This window comes from Sciurus vulgaris, assembly GCF_902686455.1.
Source record: "Sciurus vulgaris genome assembly, chromosome: 17".
NCBI classification, from domain to species: domain Eukaryota; kingdom Metazoa; phylum Chordata; class Mammalia; order Rodentia; family Sciuridae; genus Sciurus; species Sciurus vulgaris.
The window spans coordinates 53,378,326-53,396,945 of record NC_136478.1 but is presented as its reverse complement, the minus strand read 5'-3'; the positions used below and the strand labels follow the sequence as shown (position 1 = coordinate 53,396,945).

Here is an 18,620-nt window from a genome sequence, read left to right as displayed (position 1 = left end):
TTGTTACTTATCATATTTCTTGCATTAAAGTCTGTTTGATTTTTTTTTTAATTTTTTAAATTTTTAATTTTTTATTTTGCAGGGCTGGGGATTGAACTCAGGGCCTTGTGCTTGCGAGGTAGGCACTCTACCAACTGAGCTATATCCCAGGCCTGTTTTTTAATTTTTTAATTTTTTTAATACCTTATTTTGTTTTTTAGTTTTTTATGTGGTGCTGAGGATTGAACCCAGTGCCCCACACATGCCAGGCAAGTGCTCTACCACTGAGCTACAACCGTAGCCCTAAGGTCTGTTTTATCTGTACCAGCTTTCTTCTGATTTCTAATATATTTTCCATTCTTTAACATATCTGTGTGTGCAATTCTGTGTGTGTGTGTGTGCGCGCGTGCGCGTGCGCCTGCGGTGCTAGGGATTGAACTCAGGGCCTTGTACATGGAAGGTAAGCACTCTGCCAACTAAGCTATATCCACAACCCTGTGTATAATTCTTTTAAACAGCCTAATTGATCCTTTTTGATCCAATCTGACTATCTTGGGTTTTTTTATTGCAGTGTTCATCTATTTACATTTACTATAACTACTGATAGAGTTTAAATCTGTCATCTTTTTTTTGTGAACCTAGCGCCTTGCTTAAATCCTTTCATGTTTTGTTTGTTCTGTTCATTCTTTATTTCTTTATTCCTCCTTTCCTGCCATCTTTAGCATTGATCAGGTCTGTTTCATTATTTCATTTTATCTCTTCTGTTAGCTTTTTTGGTTATATATCTTTGTATAATTCTTTAGTGGTTATCTGAAGTATAGATATAAGACATCTTTAATAGAATACCCATTAAATTAGACCTTTTAACGCACAGCAGATAATGGAAGAATGTTTCAGTAGTTGAACTCCACTGACTTTGCCTACAGGTAAATTTTGCTATCATCATTATTCCTTCTTAGTGTATTATAAACCTCACAAAACATTATTATTTTTGTGGATTTAAATAGCCCATTTGTTTTGTTATAATAGTCATACATTTCTTTTGTAGCTGCGCGCGGTTTTTTTGCACATGCATGCTTCCGTTTGGCATTATTTTTTATTTAGTCTTAATACTGTCCTTCAGTATTTCGGGGAATCTGCTAATAGGGAATTCTCTTAGCTTTCGTTTGAAAAACAAACAAACTTTATTTCACCTTAATTTCTGAAAGATATTTCCTCTGGATATAAAAAGGTTTTAGAGTTTGTTTATTGACTGGTCTCAATCCTGGAAGGTAGACCTGGATGGGAGAGGATCTACGCAATCTGACTGAAGAAGCCAGGCTAGGTTAGAGTTTGCATCTTCAGAATGAGAGGCCATACATCAGATGGATCCACTTCAGTTCGGTGACACTTTTGCTCCATGTCCCCACTTGTGGTCTCTTTCCCTAGGAATGGAGAGGGCTTGTTGTATTTGTGTGGACTTCTCACAGCCCTTGACATGTATTTATGTTTAGGGCATGGCAGGAAGAGGGCCAGGGACAGCAGGAAGAAAAATAAAGGAGAAAAAAAAAAAGCTTTAGAGTTCTGAGTTCCACCAGGTCTCAAGGTCTCTTTTTCCTCCCCTAGCTCTGGCTTCTCTGAACTTGGCTTCTCTGGTAGAGGAAAACTGAGGAAGGCTGGCATGTTAAATCATGGCCCACGTAAGTTGATGTCTCTTTCTACTTCCTGAAAAGTTAACGATTTTTAACTTATGTAACATTTTTATTCTTTATCCCTAAACATCCTTTGTAAGAAAGCTGCTGGACACATTTCATAGTTCCCATCTGTCAACTGACTTTCACTTATGCATCAAGTAATTCATCTGTTGTTCTGCAACATGTTCATCTTCTCTCCAGCAGGTTTTGAGCCAGGTGTGGTGGTGCATGCCTATAATCCCAGCGGCTCAGGAGGCTGAGGCAGGAGGATCACAGGTTTGAAGCCAGCCTCAGAAATTTAGTGAGGTTGTAAGCAATCTAGTAAGACTCTGTCTTAAAATAAAAAATAAAAAGGGCTGGGGATGTGGCTCAGTGTCCTTGGGTTCAATCCTTGGTACCGAAAAAAAAAAAAAGTGGGGGGCTGGGGATATAGTTCAGTTGTTGAAGTGCTTCCCTGTCAGCACACAGCTCTGGGTTCAGTCCCCAGCACTGCAAAAAAAAAAAAAAAAAAAAAGCAGATTTTGAGCAGTGAAAAAATGAAGTTCCTTGAAGGAAATACTTAAGTTTTCCTTGTCAGGTTCTCAGCTTCATGACATAGAAGTGATGGTCTCCTTGGACCACAGGAAGGAAAACTTTCTTCATAGTTTTCTGGATAGATAAAGGAAAATTTTGTCTCAGTCTTAGTGCAAAATGAGGTCTGGCTTTGATAAGGTCTTCGGTTTGGGTAGAGAGAGGATTGGCGCTTACCTAGAGAGAGATCAGAGGCCAAGCTAGAGAAGTGAATAAGGTAGCAAGGTCCATTTTTGTAGTGGAACAGAAGTTGCTGATCTTTAGTGAATCAGTGTTTTTCTGGATCATTCTGCATTAGTGTAGTCAAACTCAGTAACAGTAGTTCAGTAAGGGATTATAGAAATGAAGGTCATTTGGAATTTAATGGAGTAGGTGATGCTTTTCTGCAAGGAAGAGGTTGGGACTTGAGTCCCACATAAATAGTATAATACTTTATATTATTATCATTATTAATAATACTTAATGCGTTAAGAAAGATTAAATCTCACAAGAGGGACTAAATGAAATCATTAATTTGTCAGAAGAAGGGAAGTGCTTATGACATACTCTGACATATAATAAACTTGTGTTTTGACTTAATTTCAGTTGTTTTTTAAGATAGAGAATATCAGCTTTTTTGAGGTATAAATGACATAAACGAATATTTTCATTTTTGCCTTTTAAAGTAACTTTGGGCTGGGGTCGTAGCTCAGTGGGAGAGCGCTTGCCTAGCACAATGAGGCACTGGGTTTGATCCTCAGCACCACATAAAAATAAATTAATAGGGGGCTGGAGTTGTGGCTCAGTGGCAGAGCACTTTCCTGGCATGTGTGACACCTTGGGTTCAATACTCAATACCACATAAAAATAAATAAAAGATCCATTGTCAACTAAGAAAAAATTAAAAAATAAATTAATAAAATAAAGGTATTGTATCCTTCTACAACTACAAATATTAAGAATAAATATATAAAGCATCTTTATTGAGTTACAAGTGACAGATAATAAACTCATATTTAAGGTATAGAATCTGGTTAAGTTTGGACATGTATATGAACACACCTGAGAAACCATCTCCAGTCAAGATGAACAAATCTATCAGTCTAAGCATTTTTTGGTACTAGGGATTGAACCCAGGGCAACTTACCCCCTGAGCCATATCTCCAGCCCTTTTTATATTTTATTTTGGTACAGGGTCTCACTAAGTTGCTTAGGAACTCCCGAAGTTGCTGAGGCTGGCCTCAAACTTCCAATCCTCCTACTCAGCCTCCCAAGTTACTGGGACTATAGGTGTGCACCACCACACCCAGCTTCCAAATGTTTTCTTATATCCCTTTATAATTGTCTCTTTCCTGCCCATCCATCCTACCTTTCTTGCCCAGCAATGATAGCATAAAATTTTGTAGAATTTTATATAACTGGAATCATATATTATGTACTGTTTTTGAAAGATCTGTCTTATTTCATTCAGCATATTTTAAGATTCATCTAGGTTGTTGCGTATGTTGTAGTGCATTACATTTTATTGCTCACTAATATTCTAAGATTATAACAGTGTATTTATCCATTCATCGGTTGATGGGTATTTGAATTCTTCCCCCTTTTTCGCTATTACAAATAAAGCTGCTGTAATCATTCTTGCATAAGTCTTTGTAGGCACATATTCTTTTATTTATCTTTGATAAATACTGGAATTAGAATGGTTGGTCACATGGACACTTAACTTTTTAAGAAACCAACAATTTTCCAAAGTGATGACACTGTTTACATTCCCACTTGCAGGGTACGGGAGTTCAGTTTTGTTCCATATCCATGGAACACTTGAAATGGTTAGTGCCTTTAATGTCAGACATTCTAATAGTTGTGTATTATGGTTTTAATTTGTATCACTTTTCATTTTGCATTTTCCTAATAAATAATAATATAAATAAATATCTTTTCATTTGTTACTTATATGTGTTATGTGCTTTCTTTGATGAAGTATCTGTTTTAAGTCTCTTGCCCCTTAAAAAATCGTTATTTTCTTAGTATTGAACTTTGAGAGTTGTTTATATATTCTTTTTCTTTTTAACAAACACCTTTATTTATTTTATGTGTGCTGAGGTTCAAACCCAGTGTCTCACATGTTCTAGGCAAGCACTCCCCCGCCAAGCTAGAACCTCAGCCCATCTATTCTTTTTTTTTTTTTTTTGCGGTACTGGGATCGAACTCAGGGCCTTGTGCTTACAAGGCAAGCACTCTACCAGCTGAGCTATCTCCCCAACCCCTCTATTCTTGATATACATATGGATTGCATATTTTCTTATAGTCTAGAGTTTAATAAAATTAGACTACATTTGTGCTGTTTCATGGCTGATCCTTTTTCAGCCTCACCTCGTCCTCTTTCCCTTCTGTATTAATAGCTGAGCAAGCTGATAAGAAAATTCAGAGGCTCCCTCCTTTGGTGCTGGTGGGGAGTCAAACTACACACTCCTGCTCACATGCAAACACCTTCATCCAATAAACACAATAAAAACTCTAAGCTGTTTTCTTTTCTCTGTTCTCTAAAACCTTTTTGTACCTACTTAGCCACCTTGCTCTCCCTAGAAAGCACCATATATGAATAATAAATCCTATTTTACCTTCTTGGGGTATCATCAGTCTCAACATCTGGAACAAATTTTTGTGTGGAAGCTTATCATTTCTCTGTAGGGTAGCTTGTCTTTTATTTATTTAACACTTTTGAAGTCCAGGAGTCATACATTTTTATGAAATCCAATTTACCTATGTTTCCTTTTTATGAATTGTGCTGTTCTTATCGTGTCTGAGGAATCTCTGCCTAACTGAAGATTACTAGGTTTGTATATTCCATTTTCTCCTAGAAGATCTCAATTTTAGGTTTTACATTTAGACTATAATTGGTTTTAAGTTAATCTTGGCATATGGTGCAAGGTATGGACATCTAATTGTTTCAGCACTGTTTTTTTGTTTGTTTGATTGTTTGTTTTGTTTTGTTTTTTTGTGTGGTGCTGGGGATTAAACCCAGGGCCTTGTGCATGCAAGGCAAGCACTCTACCAACTAAGCTATATTCCCAGCCCCCAGCACTGTTTTGTGAAAAGATTACTGTTTCTCTACTGAAGTGCCTTTGGACTTTTGTTAGACGTCAGAGCCAAGTGCAGTGGTATGTGTGTAGTGCTAGCCTCCATGAGGCTGAGATGAGATTGCTTGTTCCAAGAATTGAAGAGCAGACTGGACCACTGTGTTATTCAACTTTTCATCGCTGTGACACAATACCTGAGAAAATCAGCTTAAAGGAGGAAAGGTATATTTTGACTCATGGTTTCAGAGGTTTAATTACATAGTCCTTGATCCCATCACTGTGGACTTGTGTTGAGGCAGAACATCATGGTGGAAGTGTGGCGTGGAGAAGAGCTGCACCTCAAGGTAGCCAGCAGAGGTGTAGTCTAGATATAGTCCCCCCAGGGCAGACCTGCAGGGACCCACTCCCTTCAGTTAGACCCCTGCTTCTAAAGTGTCCACCCCCTCCCAATAGTCTATTCAGCTGTGAACTCCACTGATGAGGTTAGCGTCCTCATGATCCAGTCACTTCCCAAAAGCCCTGTCCCGGAGTGTTGCTGCCTTGGGGACCAAGCCTTCAACACATTAGCTTTTGGAGGACATTCCACAATGACACCATAACAATGTTTCCAAAAAAAGATAAAAGGACAATTGTCTATATATTTGTAGGTCTGTTTTTCCATTCTTTGTTCTGTTCCTTTGATTTGTTTTTCTGTCCAGATACCAGCACCACATTCTTTTCACTATTTTAACATAATAAGTTTTCCAGTGAGTGAGATAGTACTCTAGCTTTGTCCTTCAAAGTCTAGGCTATTCTAGGTCCCTTATATATTTTACATGAATTTTAGAATCAGCTTATCAATTTCTAAAAGAAAAGCAACGCCCCCTCCAAAAAAAAAAAAAAAAAAAAACCTGCTGGGGTTTTGATTGGGAATATGGTGAATCTGCTTATGTATTTGCAAAGATAAGCAAGCATCACCTGATACATCAACATGTTATATCTCTCCATTTATTTGTCTTTTAAATTATTTTTCAGCAATTTTCTGGTTTTTAGAGTATGAGTATTGCACATCTTTTGTTACATTTATAAAATTTGCATTTGACACTCAGTATTCAGTTATTTTTTATTTAAATTTATACCAGTTGTTGCTAATACTGAGATATAAGTTGGGTTTTTGTTGTTATTGTTGTTTTATGGTGTTGGGAACTGAACCCAGGGCCTTCTACAGGCTAGGCGGGAACTCTACAGCTGAACTTCATCCCTTAAGATGTTATTGATATTCAAATGTATTGAACTTGGGTCTTCTTGCTGAATTCATTTAATTTCTAGTGACTTTCAATAAGATTCTGCTGGATTTTCTATATAACCAGTCATATCATCTGAATGAAGAGAATTTTACTTATTTTACATTCTGAATTCTTTTATTTCTTTGTCTTGCTTTATTGCATTGACTAGAACCTCTAGCACAATGCTGAACAGAAGTGGTGAAAGTAGATATCCTTGCCTTATTCTTGATCCTCAGAGGAAAGCATTTAGCCTTTCACTAATAAATGTGATGTTTGCTGTAGTGTTTTTTTTTTGAGTGTGTGCAGAGGGACACATACCTTTTTTTCTATTTATTTTTATGTGATGCTGAGGATTGAACCCAGTGCCTCACAAGTGCTAGGCAAGCACTCTCCCACTGAGCCACAACTTCAGCCCTATAGGTTTTTTGTTTGTTTATAGTTTCATTAAGTTGAGGGTGTTTCTTATTTTGCTGAGAATTTTTATCAAGATTAGAAGTCAGATTTTATCAAATGCTTTTCTGCATTTGTTGATATTTTATGGTCTTTTTTAATATGGTGAATTATATCAACTGATTTTCAAATGTAAACTAGCCTTGAATTCATGTAATGAACTTTATTGTCTTTCTGTGTTGTGGATTCAGAGTGCTAAAAATTGTTTAGAGTCTTTGCATCTGTGTTCATGAGGGATACTGGCTTCTACTTTTCTTGTATCTTTATCTGGTTTGGCTATGAGGATAATACTCAGGAAGTCTACTGGGTTTTATTTCGGTTCCCCCCCCTGTGCCAGTCTGGAAGCTGTCTTTGTATCAGTTGTGGGTCACATCTCATTTGTTATATCTGTTTCAGAGATCATTTGTGCCATTATGCAATGTTTTCTCTGTTGAAAACCATTGTTTCATATATTTTATCCAGTTTTTCATTTATTCATGTAGGAGGGTAAATTGAATCTCTGTTACTCCATCTGACTAGGAGATATTTTATAATGTTTTGAGGGGGTGAATTTTTTAAATTCTTTTTACATATTCTGTGAAGAAAAAAGATGTAAGGACTTGTGTTGACTAGTAGTTTGCTGGCTTGGGTGATGTGCTTATATACTATTTCATTTAATTTGGAAAGTCTGACTACTTTATTCATTTTCATACATTTAGATATTTTTTCCATGTTGTCGATGTAATTTTTTGTGGTCCAACAGGATTAAGATTATGTAGGATTCCATGTAAGATAGGCTGTTATTTTCTCTCATCTAACCATGTAATGATCTCATAACTTCAAACAATTCTTTTTTATATATTGCCCCTTTACAGTATTCCATCTTGAAATTTTTTTTTTTTTTTAGAAATAACACATGGGTGTATCATTTCAGGTACCACTGACTTTCGGTGATGTTGCCATAGAATTCTCTCAGGAGGAGTGGGAATGTCTAAACTCAGATCAGAGGAATTTATACAGAGATGTGATGTTGGAGAATTATACTAACTTGGTCTCATTGGGTAAGGATTTCTTCATAAAATGATGTAGAATCTGCTCTCTGGAGTATCAGCTTTCTCTACTGTGTATTGATCACTGTATATATTATATGCCAGGAAATCAGCTAAATTTCTGCTCCATATTCACAAAGAATTGATCTGAAGTTTGTTGGGTAGAAGTGGGAACCTCCATTTTGTGCTGAATCTTCCCTATTCACTTGCCTTCCTCTGCCCTATCCCGTAAATTGATTCTTTTTCTAAATGATTAGAGATTTGAATTCTGGGACTTTTTAATGTATAACCACTGACAATGAAGACAAATTTCATACTATGTGTATGTTCAGAATGTTTGTAAATATTCTATTTTAATTACTGACCCTCCTCCACAGAGAACAGGTATTATAGGGTCTTGTTTTTTTCTTTACTCTGAAAGAACCTCTGATTTTTATTGTAGAATGACTCAAGATCATTTTCTTACTGTTATTTTTGTAGTTAGAGCGGTGGGACTGTTGACGTAGAGTCTACCCAGAAGTAGAGGCCTTGTTCCAATTTTGGAAAATACTTGGCCTCTCTCCTCTCCTCTAGAAATCCTGCTATTCCATGTTGGAGCTTTTGAGCATATCACACAGCTCTATCATTATCCTCTTTTGTTCTCCATTTTCTCTGTGCTGGAGTTTGAGGATTTTCTCTTAACCTGTATTCCAGCTCTCTTATTTGTCTTCTATTGGGATGAGTCTGCTCTTAAAGGGGTATTTTTTGTATCAGATACTGTCTTTTTCAGTTTAGAAATTCAATTTGACTTTCTTTCATATTTTCCAATTATCTGTTAAAATTCTTCATTTTTTGATTTTTTTTTTTTTTTTTTTTTAAATCCAGGAGTGCTTAACCACTGGGCCACATCCCCCCCTTTTTAATTTAATTAAATTTTTATTTTATTTTGAGACGGGGTTTGAGTTGTTTAGGGCCTCACTTAATTGCTGAGGCCAGCCTTGAACTTGTGATCCTCCTTCCTCAGCCTCCTGAGTTGCTGGGATTTTGGGCATGTGCCACCACGCTGGGCAAAAATACAAATTTTGAAAAACATTATGCCAAGAGTTTTGACAAATCGATGAAATCATTATAAAAATTTTAATCTATAAGAATCACCGAAGGAAAAATAAAACCTGAAAAGTCTCACAGTACTAAAGAAACGGAATCAGTTGTCCATATGTTCTCACAAAGTAGAAGATTCAGGCCTAGATTGTCATAAAAGTCCTGAAATGTGGAGCCTATGGGTGATTGGGGGCACTCCTGGGTGATGGGAAAGGTTGTGTTGTATTTCAGTACTTAAAAACATGCCATGCGGTAGGATGTAGAGAATAAAGATGCTAACCACTTGAAATGAGTTTGTATAGATAAGGCATAGCCTTTCATTTGTGGTTATGTATTTGAGTTTCATTCTAAAATCAAGATAAACCATGTGGAAAAATTATATAGAGAAACATCTGGTAGATGATGTTAGAAATGCAGATAACGAGCACTACTTCTGCACATTCTAATTCCACGTAAGATATGCTGTTATTTACTCACATCTAACCATGTGATGCTCTCATAACTTCAAACAACTCTTTTGAGTCTGAGTGGATACCTAAAAGGGAGTGTATGCAAGAAGTTCCTCAGTAATTCTGATTCACAACTAAATATGAGAAATACTGACTTTTTCTCTTTGCTTTCTCAACTTTATATCCTAATGTGAACATTTGTAATTTTTCAAGTTCTTCTCTCTCTTTTTTTTTTTTTTTTTTTTTTTTTTTTTTTGGTACCAGGTATTGAACCCATGGTGATTAACCACTGAGCCACATCCCCAGCCCATTTTTTTGTATTTATTTAGAGACAGAGTCTTCACCAAGTTGCTGAGGTTGGCTTTGAACTCAAGATCCTCCTGCCTCAGCCCCCCGAGCTGCTGGGATTACAAGCATGTGCCACTGCGCCCAGCTTCCAAGCCTTTCTTCGTTTTAAAGATATTATGACAGTATTTTAGAATATCCTGATCCTTTTGCTTCTTCTAATGGATAAACTTTTCATTTTATTATTGTTAATATAAAAATCCCCTCCTGATCCCCAACATAGGAAAATGGCATTTGTTATTTATTATTTATTTTTTCATTTTCTTTCAGACTTTGATTTCTCAACTGAGACCAACAAGTTATCTTCAGAGAAAAGCAGTTGTGTAATAAATTCACGCCATGAGGAGACATTGGAAAGAAATAAAACTTTCAACCTGATGGGGTTTATTTTCAGTAATGACCAACCATGGAGAAATGAATTTGGAAGACAGCAGGGACCTAAAGTGGAATGTCAAATGATAATCAAAAAACTTGTATCCCTTCCTTTACATCAGAGAACTCACACTGTAAAGAAATCATACGAATGTCAGAAATGCAGGAAGTGCTTCAGAAAATATTCACAACTTACTGAACATCTGAGAGACCATACTGGGGCACGCCCCTATGTGTGTAAGGAATGTGGAAAGGCCTTCGTAATTCTCCGGAACTTTATTAAACATCAAAAGTTTCACACTAATCCTAAGCCCTATGAATGTAATGGATGCAAGAAGGCCTTTAGGTTTTATTCAGAGCTGAGTCGACATCAGACAATTCATACTAGTGTGAAGCCTTATGAATGTGTGCGGTGTGGAAAGGCTTTTAAACGTCAGTCTCACCTTATTGAACATCAGAGAATTCATATTGGTTTAAAACCCTATGAATGTAAGGATTGTGGAGAAACCTTCAGGTTGTACCGACATATGTGTCTGCATCAGAAAAGTCGTCATGGTGTGAAGTCCTATGTCTGCACAGAATGTGGGAAGTCCTTTGGTCGTTGTTCAGGTCTGATCCAACATAGGAAAATCCATTCTGGCGAGAAACCGTATAAATGTAAACAATGTGGAAAGGCCTTTATTCGCAACTACCTACTGGTCGAACATCAAAGAAGCCACACTGGTGAGAAACCTCACGAATGTATGGAATGTGGAAAGGCCTTTAGCAGGGGCTCGAGCCTTCGAAACCATAAAAGAATTCACAGTGGTAAGAACCCCTATGATTGTAAGGAGTGTGGGAAGGCCTTTCGCAGGGGTTCAAGCCTTCGCAACCATAAAAAAGTTCATAGTGGCAAGAACCTCTATGATTGTAAAGAGTGTGGGAAGACCTTTAGCAGAGGCTCGAGCCTTCGAAACCATAAAAGAGTTCATAATGGTGAGAACCTCTATGATTGTAAGGAGTGTGGGAAGACCTTTAGCAGGGGCTCGAGTCTTCGAAACCATAAAAGAGTTCATAGTGGTAAGAACCTCAAACCTCTGTGATTGTAATGAGTGTGGGAAGACCTTTACACCTCGCTGTCTACTTACCCAGCATCAGAGTTTTCACAAAAGTGAGACACTCTTAAGATCGTGAGAGGAAAGCTTTGAGCCATGGCAGATCCTTTACCATTGCCACTGTTCTACCACTTGATGATATCGCGGTCAAGATCAAACTAGTGAATACGAAATAGAAATCCTTGGGAGGGTATCTGGCACCTTAGTATTTACTTACTAAATATTTTATGTCCATCATTAATATTACTAAGAATAAATTCATGAGGAAGAAAGATACCTGAGTATGATATTTTAAAAAACTTTCTATCATTACTTCACCTCATTCATTCTGGAAAAAGTCCTGGAGAATGTATTGTACAAGAAATCTTATTTAGAATTTATCTACTTAAAGAATGCTGGAAGGAAATATATCCTGTCTTTATTAAATCTTAAGAGTATATAACTGGTGAAAAATTAGAGAGTGATTTGAAGAAAATTTTTGGTAATAAATTCTGTAACATAGATAAAGTGCAAGCTATATTCCTACCCTATGAAGAAATAAAAAATGAACAATTGGGTAACCAAAACAGATGTTGACTTGGAAAAGTTTTCTTCAATTTTATGCAGACTTACATATTTATAGAAGAGGTGACTTTTCAGTGGCCAGTGGAGGCTCATTAACTCTCCACCTAGTGGCCGTATTAATGATCTCTCTCATACGTGTTCTTATATGTGTTTATATACACACATGAATACATACACACGTGCACATCTCTGGTATGTGTATTCATAGCCATATGTGTAGTCAGGTTTTTATCACTGTGACCAAAGTCCCTGTCAAGGACAACTTGAAGGAAGAAAAGTTCATTCAGACTTAGAAGTTTCCGTCTGTTTCCGTCTGTGCTGAGCTGACCCCATTGCTCTAATCCCACTGCTCCATTCGTCATGGCCAGGAAGCAGAGAGAACAGGCCACAGGAAGGCAGCCCCTCCGGCGCAAACCCCCAGTGACCCACTTCCTCTAGCCACCTCCCTCCTGCCTACAGTTGCCACCCAGTTAGTCCATTCAAACTGGAGTGGACTGATATGTTATAGCTCTCGTAATTATTTTACGTCTGAGTATTCTGTGTTAACACGGGAGCTCTGTGGGGGTCCCCTCATATCTAAACCATAACAACATACATACCCTGTCCTATGTATTATACATTGTTTTGCTGTCTTTTAAGTGAATGTTCGGGGTATCACTTCACCTCTAAAAAGACAACATATGGGGTTGGGAGTGTAATCAGTGGTAGAACTTGCTAGTATGTGTGAGACAGGATTTAATGCCCAGCGCTGCAAAACAAACAACATACAAGTCCTAGGATTATAGATAATTTGCTGTATGACTGCTAAACTATTGACACCTGAAATAATTAACAGTAACTCCATAATGTCCTATAATGAAGTAGGACAGAAGAGGTTGGACACCTGAGGAATATTCAGGAAGCGGGTTTATTGACTGCAGGGTTCAGAGGTAGCTTAAGCCTAAGAATTCTTCTGAAAAAGATTCTGGAAATTCTTTGAACTTTACACCCAGTGTGTATGTGTTGGGTTGGGGTCTTGCAGGTTCACATGACACGTACTCTCTTCCATCCCCTAGACCAGACACAAACCTGACATTTACAAAAAGAGGAAACTACCAACCACAATATCCTCTGCTGTACAAGTTTTTGCTGATAGACTCCCGAAGAAGAGGAACTTATATGTTACAAATATAATGAGAGTTTCTGCTTAATTATGGTAAGGGTCTTCTCGGTGGGGGACTCTGGCCAGCTTCAATAACAGACCATTTGCAAATTTCTGCAATTATTTAAAGTGTCTTGTAGCCAAGAACCACACTGGGTTCTTATACGATGAAGGCTTATTGTGACATAGACTTTTTGCAGATTTCTTAGAAAGACTTCTATTTTATTTGGCCTGTTGTTTCTTGAAGTAGATTTAATTTTCTTGAAGTAGATTTAATTTGTTCTCTGTCTTCTATATTTACTGTGAACTGGTAGTTATGTCGAAAGGCCTGATTTTAGGCTTCAGATTAAAAATTTTGTTAAGACTACTTTATAGATAATATTGCATACTTAATATAGAATATCAGGGGGCATATAGTGAAATGATGTTTGACTTCTTAATTTATAAATTGATTACATGTTCAAGGCCAGGCTGGCAACCTAACAAGGCCCTGTCTGAAGGTAAAATAAAAAAGGCTCGGGATGTAGCTCAGTGGTAGAGCACTTGGTTAGCATGCACAAGGCCCTGCGATCAATCTCCAGTATCAGTCAGTGAGGGAAAATAAAAAATAGTCTCTTCAACAAATAGTGCTGGGAAAACTGGATTTCCTACCTTACATGATATGTAAAATTTAATTTAAAAATGAATCAAAGGGCTAAATATAAGAACTAAAATTATAAAACTCTTAGAAGGAAACAGGGAAACTTCATGACATTGGATTTGACATTGATTTCTTGATATGTCATGAAGAGTCAACAAGAGAAAAAATAAATTTCATCAAGATTTAAAACCTGTATAATAAAAGATATGATAAACAGTAATAAGGCAACCTAAATGATAAGAGCAATATTTGTAATTTTATATCTGAAAAGGGGTTAATGTTCAAAATATGTAAAGAACTCTTACAAGCCAACAATGATAACAGAAACCTCAAAAAGTCTAGCAGAAGACTTGAATAAGCATTTCTCTAAAGAAGTGACCAATAAACACATGAAAAAGTGCTCAAAATCATCGAGGAAATGCAAATAGCCGTGTGTGTGGCACACACCTATAATCCCAGTGACTTTGGAGTCTGAGGCAAGAGGCACAAGTTTGCTTAGTAACTTAGTGAGACCTTGTCTCAAAAATAAAAAGAACTGAGGATGTCACTTAGTGATAGAGTGCTCCTGGATTCAATCCCCAGTACTGAAGAAAAAAAAAAGGATAGCATTTCATATAGAGTAGGATGGTTATTCCTTAAAAATACAAAAGGAATATAACATTGGAGATGATATGGAAAAATTGTAGCCATTATGCATTGCTGGTGCAAAAGTAAAATGGTATTTATGGAAAATAATTGGTTCCTCAGAAATTTAAACAGAATTACCTCATGATCCATCAATTCTGCTTTTACATACATATCCCACAGAATTTGAATCAGGCTGTGTGCAGTGAATCCCAGCAACTTGGGAGGCTGAGGCAGGAGTATCGCAAGTTCAAAGTGTCAGCCTCAGCAACTTAGCAACGCCTTAAGCAACTCAGAGAGACTGCCTCTAAATAAAAATAAAAAAGGGCTGGGGATGTGACTCAGTGCTTAAGCACCCCTGGGTTCAATCCCTGGTACCCCACCCCCCCAAAAAAAGAAATCAAGTAATGCATCATAATAACATCCTGACTAACCTGGGTATACGTAGGAATGAGGAAAAAGTCAAAGAATGTCATAAATGGTCACATTAACAAAGATTACATAAGTGTGTAGGAAGAGATAAAATGGCATTTGATAAAACTCAGGAGCCAATACTACCTAGACGCAAGAGATTTTTATTCACAAATAAGAGAACACATTAGCAGGACACAGCCATTTTTTCCCCCAGGGCCGAGGACTGAACTCAGGGCCTTGTGCTTGCAAGGCAAGCGCTCTGCCCCTGAGCTAAATCCCCGACCCCAGCCATTTTGAAAGTACGATGCTGGCTGTCATTCCATCACAGCTGACATCTAGATTTGGTGGCTGAAATTTCTAACTTCAGAACCTGTTTTGGTTATGACAGCGTTTCCTGATGTAGTTTTACATACCTAAGATGATAAGAGATAACAGGAGTCAGTGTTTCCATGGTAGAGTTTGGGATGCACCAGTTTAAACAAACTTGAATAATTTTCTTCACCAGAATACTCACTAGTCTTTTTTAAGCTGATGAGGTGCTTTTAATTTTTCCTGAAGAGATTTTGTAGAAGCTACTTCGTAAGCTTCTTTAGCCAAAGAATACCCTTCTTTGTCAAGTATTAGTAAGCATTGGTAATTCTTCAGTCATCATTTCACTCCTGTGGTAAGACACCATCTCCACATCTCGTTAACATACAAACACGGTACCCTGGGGATGGGGCGTAGCCTACTGACCGATCAGAAATGATAGATCCTATTATTACACTCAAAGTTTTCTGTTAATAATTGAAATTGCAGTTTTGTGGAACGAGGTGGTGAGTGACTGAACAGTGACACCATGGGTGCTCTATCTTCATAAAAGAGACATGGGGTTAGGTATAGACTTATAGTGATGAACCAAAGACATTTAGTTGTCAATGCACAAGTTTTGGTGGGATGGTCATTCTATTTTGGAAATAATTTTTAAAGGGCCGACTTTAACTGTGTGAGTACACAAAGGCACACTGTATTTCATAATTGATATGCTTTGATGCCAGCACTGGCATGGGAGAATAGATGTCTCTGGAGAAGGGTCTGAGGAGTTCCCACAGAGAAGGTTGAACATTTTTTTGGTGCTGGGGATTGAACCCAGGGCCTCGGGAGGCAAGCACTCTACCAACTGAGCTATATCCCCAGCCCACCAGTGGGTTCTTGATGTAATGAGAGAAAAGAATTTCAGCATGCACTGAAGACATAGGCTTATTTAGGAAAATTTTCCTCATTGTATAAGGGCACAGGCTAAGGTCAGGTTGTTCAAGCTCAAGATTTACAGCTGTGCTTCCAGCATCTCAATAACCTGTGGCATTTCCCTTAAGGTTCAGTATCTCTCCTTATCCTAAATCCCTTTCAGCACTAAGTCATGACAGCCACCTGGTTGAAAGTGACTTCAAGAGCCATTGATTTTAAGATGTATTCTGATTTATAATTATTAAAAATATAAATTATACATTTTCAAGAGTATCTGGTCAAGTTTTGCCAATCCTACCAGTGGTATATCTTAATAACAGGTAATCTTTAATCAAATGATGATACAGTATTGCCAACAGTGGGAAAATGGATATTGTCTGTTTCTGACGTTTTGCAATATGAAGTACAGATCACTATCTATAATGATCTGTATAATGAGTCCCAGGAAAATATGCTTAAGTCTTTATAGCTCTAACTTCATTTTATGAGAGATATGAAATGCAGAGGCACATAGTAAATTTCGCCATGAGGAAAGAAACGAATTCACCATAAGAAACAAATATTCTTCCATGGATCTGATGCAAACTAAATCCATCCAATCTCGACAACAGCACTGAGATAGTTACCATCTCATAGCATTTTAAACATGGTGCCCAAAGAGAATAAGCAGTTTGCCCAGGGTCCCGCAGGTAGTGAGGAGGAGATGGCAAGCATGAATTGACAAGGTCATTGGTAAGGGTTTTCCCATATTTTTATCCTGACAGGGCTATATCTAGCATAAATTTGCTAAAGTTTAATGAAGATTGAACTGTCCCAGTAGGCTTCTATGTGTTCACTAAATGAACACATCTGGTATAAATTATGTTATGCTGTCATAAATGTAAGAAAATCGTGATCCCCTCACTGGCTGCTTTTGAACATTTTGCTGTTAAAATCAGAAAGGTGAAAAATGAAGGCTTTTTAAAAATTTGTGATTTAGCTGCAGTGCTTTTTAAATTAAAAAAAAAAAAAAATTTTTTTCCCTACAGGTACACAGGGTAATAACGTCTGTCTTGTTCTACTGTCCTTCCCATCCCTACCGCCCCACCCCTCCCCTCATTCCCCTCTGCATAATCCAAAGTTCCTGACAAATGAAGGATTTCTTATTTGAATTCAATCATACTAACTTATGTTTTAAAAAAGTATGATATTATTTCTAAAATTATTACTTGGGAAGGACAAACTTTTTGCTTTTAATTTCCAATAGTTTAGGGCTAATACTTTCATAAAATGATGAAACTTATGGTAATACCAAACTGCTATAAAAAAACATCCAAATATTTGCTCTCATTTTCTGCATTTATCTCAGGATGGACAGAAGACAATTCTGTGGACTGGCAGTAGTCTCTGGAAAATACTTTGAGCAGTACCTGTCTAAAGGTCTTCCTGCAATTTAATTCAAGGAGTTTCTCATTTGGATGAAGTTTCTGATGTACTCTATAATATACGCCTTCCTGTATTCCTTACATTCATAGAATTTCATAGCAATATGAATTCTCTGGTGCACAGCAAGAACTGAATTAAGTTTAGATTCTTCCCAGATTGCTTATCATTTTAAAGTAATTCTAACTTTTTTTATTTTTGGTACTGGGGATTGAAATCAGGGGCACTCGACCACTGACTCATATCCCCAGCCTTATTTTGTATTTTATTTAGAAACAGGGTCTGTGTTGCTTAGTACCTTGCTTTTGCCAAGTATGGCTTTGAACTCATGATCCTCCTTCCTCAGCCTCCCAAGCCACTGGGATTATAGGCATGTGCCACCGTGCCCAGCTTCTAACATGTTTAACTCTCTGGTGTTGATCAGCTTTGTGCCATGAATAAATATCTTCATGTCTTCCATTAAAATGGTTTCACATCAGTGTAAATTGATGTTCAGTAAGATCACACAGAAGCCTAAAGGTCTTTTCATATTCTTTATATTCAAAATGTTTCTCACTAGTATGGATTGGCTGATAACAGATAAATTGTCTACACACTGGAGGAAAAGCTTTTGCATAATCCTTACATTCATTGGGTTTCTTTCTCTTTTTTCTGCTATACCAAAACTGAATGAACCCAGGGGTGCTCTACAACCCCTGAGCTACAACCCCTGTCCTTTTTATTTTTTAGTTTGAGATAGGGTCTCATCAAGTTATCCAAGCTAGTCTTCAACTTATACTCCTCCTACCTCAGCCTCCAGCATAGGTGGGATTATAGGCATGTGCCACCATGCTCGGCACACATTCATATGGTTTCTTAGGAATAAGCTCTCATGTCAAGCTGTCCATACACAAAAATATTCTCTCACATCTTTCAATCACAAGGTTTCTCCAGTATCAATTTTCTTGTCTGAGCAAGTTGTCCATATAAAGGCCTTCCCAAATTTTTATCTATAGGGCTTATTGTTACTATGAGTTCTCTCAAGTTGATCCAAGTTTGGGCTATGAGTAAAGGTCTCCCCAAATTCCTCATACTGATAAAGTTTCTCACCAGAATGAAATCTGTCATGAACATGAAGTTGATAGCCACTAGTGAAGGCTTTCCCATGTTCTGTACATTCATAGGACTTCTCACCAGTGTGGACTCTCTCATGTTTAACGAGACTTGAACCCCAACTAAAGGCCT

At 37.4% G+C, this 18,620-nt stretch overlaps 2 long non-coding RNA genes across 2 annotated transcripts in view; both read left to right on the top strand.

Moving 5' to 3' along the window:
- LOC306648734 overlaps nt 1–12,039 on the top strand; it is a 56,796-nt gene extending 44,757 nt beyond the window's left edge. The window contains exon 7 of the long non-coding RNA XR_013760463.1: nt 10,169–12,039. This is a non-coding gene — a long non-coding RNA (uncharacterized lncRNA). The remainder of the gene's footprint in view (nt 1–10,168) is intronic.
- LOC306648738 lies at nt 1,580–9,994 on the top strand. The gene is made up of 3 exons (XR_013760468.1): nt 1,580–1,658; nt 7,910–8,036; nt 9,883–9,994. It is a non-coding gene; the product is annotated as an uncharacterized lncRNA (long non-coding RNA).
- Nucleotides 12,040–18,620: the final 6,581 nt, after the last annotated feature.